Source organism: Pelmatolapia mariae, linkage group LG22 (genome assembly GCF_036321145.2).
Source record: "Pelmatolapia mariae isolate MD_Pm_ZW linkage group LG22, Pm_UMD_F_2, whole genome shotgun sequence".
Taxonomy (NCBI): Eukaryota; Metazoa; Chordata; class Actinopteri; order Cichliformes; family Cichlidae; genus Pelmatolapia; species Pelmatolapia mariae.
The window spans coordinates 21,253,510-21,262,955 of NC_086245.2; positions in this window are offsets into that span (position 1 = coordinate 21,253,510).

A 9,446-nucleotide genomic window follows, 5' to 3' on the forward strand; every position below is an offset into this window, starting at 1 on the left:
AGACAATAAATGTGGACTTTTTTTGCTAGTTCACGTTGCTGATGTTTGTATGATCTGTGAAGAACATGCAAACACGTTGTCTGGAAGGTCAGAGGCTGTTTACCGCTGTTACCAAGTCCTGTTCTTGTTGATGCCTACTAATCTCATTAAAACCTTTGAAATGTGCAATCAAACACTCTTAAATCCCAGAAGACTTTATCTCATTCCTTTAGGTTATGATGGCAGATGTGAAGTTAAAAAATACACACAACAAGTCAAACTTCAATGCAGTTTGATTCAGTTCATTTTTATTTATATAGCACCAATTCACAACGACATTAGCCTTGAAGTGGTTTATATAGTCAGGTAAAGAGGCTACAATAACAGAGCAAAAACAGATGTTTCTATTGGTTGATATGGTGCAATCAGCACCCACGATTGGATTTGAAGTGAGATGATGTGACTTTTGAGAACACAACTGTTGCACTTAATACACTGAATTATCCTGTGTATCAGGTGACTTGGGTAAACACTGCTGTGGCCCCAAACACTCAGGTAGGTAAATATATTGCTTCTTTAAAGTTTTACATTTTTAACTGGAAAGTTAATTTTCTAATGGCCTCCAAAGCCTCTGTACCCCTCCATTCATGTTTTAAACTGCTTATCCAACTTAAAGTCTCAGTGTTTTCTAGCTGTTACAGGAGCAAAGTTGAGGTGCACAGGTTGCCAGTCCATCACAGGGCTATGTACAACATTTCTGATCAATTTTATTTTATACAAAATAAAGAAAATGTGCTTTTAAAAGAAAAGTAAAGGATGTGTCTAATTCAGGGTCACGGTGGGTTTGGAAAAAAGTTGCTGCAGACAGTCCCAGCTGTCACAGGGTGAGAGGCAGTGTTGGGCAAGTTACTTTGAAAAAGTAAGGCAAGGCAAGGCAAGGCAAGTTTATTTATATAGCACAATTCAACAACAAGGTGATTCAAAGTGCTTTACAGAGACATTAAAAACAAAAACAAATAAAAAGCACGATTTAAAATTGATTAAGACAAGCAAACAAACAAACAAACAAACAAACAAACAAACAAAACAGTATTTAAAATCAAAAATCAAAACAGTAGATAAAATCAGAACAGTAGATAAAATCAGAACAGTAGATAAAGTCAGTAGTTAAAATGTAAGTTTTGAAATTTAAGCTTAAAAGTGTGGATTTGGTGCTTTATTCAAAAGCAGCTGAGAACAGGTGAGTCTTCAACCTGGATTTAAATAAACTGAGTGTTTCAGCTGATCTGAGGCTTTCTGGGAGTTTGTTCCAGATATATGGAGCATAAAAGCTGAATGCAGCTTCTCCGTGTCTGGTTCTGACTCTGGGAACTGATAAAAAACCGGATCCAGATGACCTGAGGGATCTGGAAGGTTCATACTGGGTCAGGAGGTCACTGATGTATTTTGGTCCTAAACCATTCAGAGCTTTATAGACCAGCATCAGAACTTTAAAGTCTATCCTCTGACGGACAGGCAGCCAGTGTAAAGACCTCAGAGCTGGACTGATGTGGTCCACTTTTTTGGTCTTAGTGAGGACTCTAGCAGCAGAGTTCTGAATGAGCTGTAGTTGTCTGACTGATTTTTTAGGTAGACCTGTAAAGATGCTGTTACAGTAATCAAGCCTGCTAAAGATGAATGCATGGACTAGTTTTTCCAGGTCCTGTTGAGACATCAGATCTTTTATCCTTGAAATATTCTTGAGGTGATAGTAAGCCGATTTTGTTATTGTCTTAATGTGTTTTTCTAAGTTTAGGTCTGCATCCATCACTACACCCAAATTTCTCGCCTGGTTGGTGGTTTTTAGGTGTATAGATTGAAGTTCTCTGGTGACCTGTAATCGTTTTTCTTTGGCACCAAAGACTATTACTTCAGTTTTGTTTTTGTTTAGCTGCAGAAAATTGTGGCACAACCAGTCATTAATTTCCTCAATGCATTTACCAAGAGCCTGTACAGGGCCTCGGTCTCCTGGTGACATTGTGATATATATTTGTGTGTCATCTGCGTAGCTATGATAGTTTATTTTGTTGTTCTTTATAATCTGTGCCAGTGGGAGCATGTAGATGTTAAACAGAAGGGGTCCCAAGATGGAACCTTGGGGAACTCCACATGTGATACTTGTCTGCTCAGATGTGAAGTTACCTATTGATACAAAGTATTTCCTGTTTTCTAAGTATGTTTTGAACCAGTTTAGTACAGTTCCTGAAAGACCTGCCCAGTTCTCCAGTCGTTTGAGTAATATGTTGTGGTCAACTGTATCAAATGCTGCACTGAGATCCAGTAAAACTAAGACTGACATTTTTCCACTGTCTGTATTCAGACATATGTCATTAAACACTTTGGTCAGAGCGGTTTCAGTGCTGTGGTTCTGTCTAAAACCTGACTGGAAGGCATCATAGCAGTTATTCTGTGTTAAGAAGTAATTGAGCTGTTGAGAAACTGCTTTTTCAATGATCTTACTTAAAAATGGGAGGTTTGAGATCGGCCTGTAGTTATTCATTTGTGTCTTGTCAAGATTGTCCTTTTTCAGTATAGGTTTAATTACAGCAGTTTTTAGTGATTCTGGAAACACACCTGAAGTAATTCAATTATAGTTACTAGTTACTTCTTCAAAAAAGTAACTGAGTTAGTAACTGAGTTACAATATTCTAAAAGTAATTAATTACTTGGAAAAGTAACTATTGCGTTACTTTAAAAAAAAAACAAAGAACGTTTAACCCTCTGGGGTCCAGGGTATAATTGGCCATTTTTTTACTACTCTTGATTTTCCCTCCACATTTTACCTTTAAAAACTATTTGCTTTGCCTTGTTTGGTATCATTCTTTTCAGCACAACCTCACGTGTCTGAATTTACAATTATGTTTTCATTTTGACATACTGTATTAACACAATTGATCTAAAATCAGACAAAAACCATAAAATCAGAGTAGAAAAAGTTATATTTTTACTGTAACAACCATAAACATGTTTAATGAATCATATTTCATAACTTCAAATGCAAATATTAATTGCCAATTTTAAAATCCTATGCACAAGTTTTGCAAACAACAAATTTATTTGCATCCATTTACCTTGATCTTTTAAATAACCATTTCAAACTATTTACAGAACAATCAGCTGTTCTTCAATAAGATGCCACAAATTATTTGTGCCACTCCAAAAACATAATGTCTGTCCACTATAAAGGAGAACATCACAGCCTGATACCTGCAGGTCTGACAGCAGCAGGTGTATCACTGCTGTTTCTACCTGGAGACAGCAGTCGCCTCATTGTTCTGACACACAACACAAAACTATCCACAACACTACACACTAACTACACAAGACAACACATTAACTACACACTCCAAACACGCTAAACGTCACAAATCTCACACATCTCAAAACTCGCTCTCTCTCTCTCTCCCTCTCGCCGTCACACCTAAAACTTCCCCTGTTTTGTTTTGGTTTTTTGCTCATAAGCACAGTGCTTGCTAGCCCTAACGTGGCAAAACTATTGAGGTAAAAACGCCACGTATATCTTGTTTATCACGACTCTGGTTTTACGTGGCCTATCAACACAATTTATAAACTGGTATATGTCACCTTGTTGCTTTGTCTTTAAGTGGTCATGTGATTGACTTACCACGACTAAACAGCAGCACTCCTGCGATTGTTTTGCCCCTTAGCTCCAGGTGTTGTGCTAGACAGTGATCGTGATTGCCGTCCGCGGGAGCGCGCGCAGCTGCTTAAAGCTGTAGCACCCAGATTACTTACAGCTACTTCCTGCAGCTGATATAAGATGCGGTAAGCTGAACACAGCTTCAACCGTCTGTTTGTTGAAAAATAGTAACGGACCGCGTTTCCTTGTTAGTAACTGTAACGGCGTTGTAACGATAGGAATAGTAATTAGTTAGATTACTCGTTACTGAAAAAAGGAACGCCGTTACTTGTAACGCCGTTATTCCCATCACTGGTGAGAGGTGGGGTACACTCTGGACAGGTCACCAGTCTATCAAGTCTATCAGAGAGGAGAACATGCAAACTTCCACATGAAAAGGCCCCAGCTGGCCTCTTTGCTTTGAGGCCACAGTGCTTACCACCCCACCATCATGCCACCCAAGATATTTCTAAGTTAGCCCAAACTTTTGGAAGGTTGGTGCCTCGATCCCTGCCTGCTCAGGTTTCCCGGCTGCATGCCTAACTATCCTTGAGAAGATAGGTGCAGGTTGCTCTCCAAAGCATTCAGTGGAGTGTGAATGTTAAATAAAAAGCACTTAGTTGTACAAAAAAGTGCTTGCACGAATGCGTGAATAAGGCACGTTATATAAAGTGCTTTGATTGCTCAAATCGAGTAGAAAAGCACTATGTAAGAACCAGTTCTTTTACCATCATGGCTTCCCTGTGATTGGGGAACTTCTTGAGAGTAGGTTTGGATGATACTCTAATGACATATTGCATGAAAATAGCAAGAAACAAGAAGCAATCAGAGAGCACAAACTTTCAAGGCAGCTCACTCTCTGGACAGTATTTACTTTTTAGGGAATAGTATTGTACTTTTAAACTTACTTTAAATCATGGGCAGTTAGTAAAAATAACATATTCTGGGGTCAACTTAAAGGAAATGAAAGTGGGATCAGAAGTCAAGTATCACACCACATTTGGATGCAAACTATATAGTGATATTTAGAATCCACACATACATGTTTCATTTACTAAATGCTGCTAACAGAGACAAAGTCAGTAGAATTTCATCCACAGCTGAAACTTGAACTAAAAACTTGAACGCTCTATCTTATTTGACCTTAAAAGAAGAGGTGATATTCAGAATCTCCATATATCACACCCCATGTGTTGTCAAATTAAACAACAGGCATTAGAAATATAGTTTTAAACATAACATCATTATTACTTTGACTTTCAGATCAATCTGTTGGCCTTGGAGGAGAGGTCAGAGGTCAAATGTGACATGAAATTTTAAATCTTTTGGTGCTTTCTATACGTTGGCAATGTACACCAGACTTGCAAGAATAATATCTTCTATGCTGTAAGGCTGTTTGTCCGTTTCTGACCAATAATTATTGGCTATTATTAAAAGTATTTTTCAGAATTCATTCAAACTATTTAAGCGTTATAGCTTAAAAGCTTTTCACCTTTATTCTGTCTGTAAACTTTGTTTCATTTACAGACATAATGACACACACTATCAAAAACATAACCTCCTTGTCCATGGTAATAAAGGGGCATTTAAAATAAATCTGATTTTCACTTGAGGCCAAATTTTTATAGCATATTTTGCATTTTCATTATTTACTCAGTTTAATGCAATAGAAAATATCATGTCCAAAAGATCAAAAGCCCTACAGAGACAGAAAATGTACACAATATTAATTCACTGAACCGCTGCTGGTGTTAAATCATATTTGGACTGACCCTGGTTAGCTCTTCTCATAGTAAAACTTACAAAACAAGCCCAGTGAAGAAGAAATTTAGCAGAGAATGATCGGAGGTGTCAGGATATAAGGAAGCTAATGCTTTACTTATTCCAATTATGTCATCCCATTGTTTAAAAGTCAAAATTCTCTGTTGACCTAGAGCTTTTAGTTCAAGTTCAGCTGAGTTTGATCCGGTTCAGTCTTTCCTTCAATGCTCTTGTGTGCAGAAAACGAAAAAGAAGTGCCTGGAATATACGCTGTAATTTAAAAACCTCAGCCGCCCCTGCATGTCTGCTGGTGTGCATTTGTGTGTGTGTGTGTGTGTGTGTGTGTGTGTGTGTGTGTGTGTGTGTGTGTGTGTGTGTGTGTGTGATCAATGTACTGCTTAATTAGTGCTCATATTGCTGTGTATTTCTATCACAGAGGACAGCGTTTACCATCACTCTGTTTCCCTTAATCTGAAACGTTATTTGCATCTTTCCTCACAGAGATGACTCTGTCGTGTCTCCCTCTGCTTCAGTGAGTTAAAGTGTGTGTGTGTGTGTGTGTGTGTGTGTGTGTGTGTGTGTGTGTGTGTGTGTGTGTGTGTGTGTGTGTGTGTGTGTGTGTGTGTGTGTGTGTGTGTGTGCGTGCGTGTGCATTTCTGCATGTGTGTCTGCCGCTCCTCTTTAATTACCGACTCTCTCTTTTTCTCTGCACCATTGCTAAACTTCCTCCACAGGTTCCTGCTGGTGTCTGAGTGTGTGGGCAACATGCCAATGGCAGTCTTTTCATTTCACAGAATAGGGTGGCATAGTAGTGCAGTGGTTACCCCTGTCTCCTCACAGCGAGTCGGTCCCACGTTTGAATCCTGGACGGCGCATCTCTGCGTGGAGTTTGCTCCGGGTTCTTCCTGCAGTTCAAACACATGCAGTTAGCTGAGAATTCCAACTGACTGTGCGTGTGACACGATCTCATAGCCCCGTGTTGGTGTTCTTACTGCATTATCTTAATAATGTTAGTCCAGGATCAACATTTCAGCTGACCAGAGATGTCGTTGTGAAGTCACAGCTTTGCAATGTGGGTAAAAGATTTATTCGTTTTTTAAAAATGCTTTTGTTTATATAAAACTATCTTCTGGAACAAATGGTAAACATTTCAAGTGTTTTCTTTATTCATTTATAAAATATAATAAATATGAAGCTTTGTTTGCTGCTAGCCACATTAACTCTGGTGCTGTTTTGCTACTAATAGTCTTTAATAGCATCACCATATTCTTGGCTTTGTTCTACCTAAGTGCTTTTTACTTAACATTCACACCTCGCCTTCTCTCCGTCCATCAGAGAGCAGCTTGGGATTCAGTATCTTGAGTACTTTGACACGCAACCAACAACCTCTAATAATGTTAGACCTCTCCTCTAGAGCCTCCCACAAAAGTATTAGATTTCTATTTAGATCTGGAAGGTCCCTGTTTGATCATGTCCCCATGAATCATGTGTTGCGGCGTGCACAATCGCTAGATTTTGCGCTAATCTCATTGATCTTGTGCAGTTTTCCTTATCCGCTGGCTGACAGGTAGACAGCCAACCCTGACACGACAAAATGTACTTACACTTACATCAGGAGTGAAATATGACACACATTGACCAAACCCAGTGAGGAAACTACTGAAACAGCCAATCAGAGTGAGGCACAGCTGGAGAAGTCTGTCTGCAGGCCCGGCTGGCAGCACTATGGGAGACAGAAAAGGAGCAGAAGATTCAAAATGGCTGAAGATTTTTTCTTTTTTTACACATCTCGAAGAGGAATAAATCAAATCTGGCTTGAGTTCAATTCACATTCAAATTTTGCCACAAAGGCTTTTTTTTTTTTTCATGAATAAAGGAATAAACTTTGTCACGCTCTCACTTTTCTCACTGGTTTTGACTTTCACTAAAGGTTAAACAGGGAGACTGCAATGATGTGACTAACTAAACCGATTTCTCAGTTTCCCAGAAAAAAACAATATATCTGAGTGAAGACTTGTGTCACTGTTCAGGTTAAGGTTAGCACAGCATAAATAGGTCCTTGCTAGAAATGATGAACTTCTTCAACTGCAGGACACACTGGGTTGGTGTCCTGCTACAGATGCCAGTATAAAGAATTGCAGATAGTTGGTGTTAACATGAAAAACAGCTACAGTGACGCCTCTATGAGCCATGATTTGACCCCAGCTCAAATAGGCTTCATTTTACTTGAAAAGTGTTCTCTCAGCTAGTTACCACTGCATAATTTGCATGCTGCCCTGCACGTGACCCTCACAGAGATTTTCTTTTTCTTTCAATTTTATAATCTTCAAATAAATGTTTCCAAAAAATGATATTTTGAAAGCAAATACAATGCATATATTTGCAGGAGTGGCCTGCAAATATGATCAGCTGTTTCTCTTGGAGCATGGCTGTACAGAGGGAAAAAAGGCTGATGATGTGGAGCTTGGGAGCCATCTTTGATTTCCTACGCAGACTGTCTGCTCCTCTCCAGCTACTTGGGATCCTCAGCAAACATGAGAACGTAACGCTGCAGTGAGTGGGAGCCCTGCCATCTTTAAAACATATTTGATCTCTCTTTCTTCCTGTCTCTCTACTGCCCCACCTCTTCTTCTTCTTTGCTGTCTTTCTATCTCTGCAGTGTACATTAAATTAATAAAGAGTTAAGGTGAGGTTGTCGGGAGTGTCCAACAGTTACTTAAAAAAAAAAAAAAAAAAAAAAAAACACAAATCTGCTGCACAAGGGGAATACGGATAACACGTCGGAGAAGAGGAAAGGAAGAGGCCAGAAGAGTGCACTCTAACAGAACTGTACCAGGATGTAACCTGGTGCCTTCTTAGTATTGCAGTGCTCGCACTGAATGACCAAACAAGCATTTTAATGCACAGACAGAGAGAATGGAGTAGAGTACAGGCATAAAAATCTATCATAAAGCTCATATCTAATAATGTCTAACACAACAAAGATAAAACATCCCCCCCTCCACCCACTGGTCTGTGAATTGTGAACTCGTTTAAACCTGGATTTCATGATTGCTTTTGGCCATAGGATAAAGTGTTTTGCACTTTGCTTAATCAAATGGACAGAGAATGTGTGGCATGAGGCAGTGTGAGGGCCACGCTGAGTGTTGTTGGAGTGGCAGTAGAGTAGATGACATGTCTGGTCATGTGGGCAGGTAAGAGCTGCTCAGAGAGGGAGAAAGGGAAAGAAGGGTTGAAACTAGAGTTCTCCTCCTCCTCACACCTGTCTTTTGTCAGCCTGAAGCTGCAGAATAGTGTGTTTGCATTATATGTAAAGCCTGCCACTGACAGGCTTTCGCTGAGTGAATGCTTGAGTGCTTTTGGTTTATTATGAAAACTATGAGAAGAAAATGGATTTTTTTGTCAGTTTTACTTTGAAAGGCAATGGAAATTTGAAGTTGAAATGCTTGGTGGGTGTGCAAAAATGAATCATGACGCAAACTTTTTCTTTTTTGGGCAGTGTGACAGCTTGGTAGATGGAAACAACACAAGAAAAAAAGGAAAAGTGAAAACAATGTAAAATGAAGGTATCATACAACTATTTCTCGATAAATCGGTGAGTATAAAGAGGCAAATAAAAGTCCGTTCCAATTAAACTCCAACATGAAAAGATAACACAAAATCCTATCTCTCTAAGTTAAGTTTGTTTCTGTAGAATGCAGTGCAGAAACGAAGGAGTCTGATCTAGTTGGTGCCAAATGATGCCCGCCAAAGCGCCCCTGAAATGTGCCCATAATTTACGCACAAAAATCTCAAGTTGAATCTCCTGCGCCCGCACCTCTTAGCGCAGAGACAGCACGGATTCCCTGCAGCCCGTAAAAAAAGAGGAAAAAAGTAGGCCTTCATCTCCCTTTTAAACCTCGACGCTGTCCACGTCCTCAAAAAGAATGGATCTAATTAAAACGTTGCACTCGTCATCATCGCCAAAGCGTTGCCAAACGGGTTCTGGTGGAGAGGAGGCAGGGAGATGCAGCACCACATGACTAAG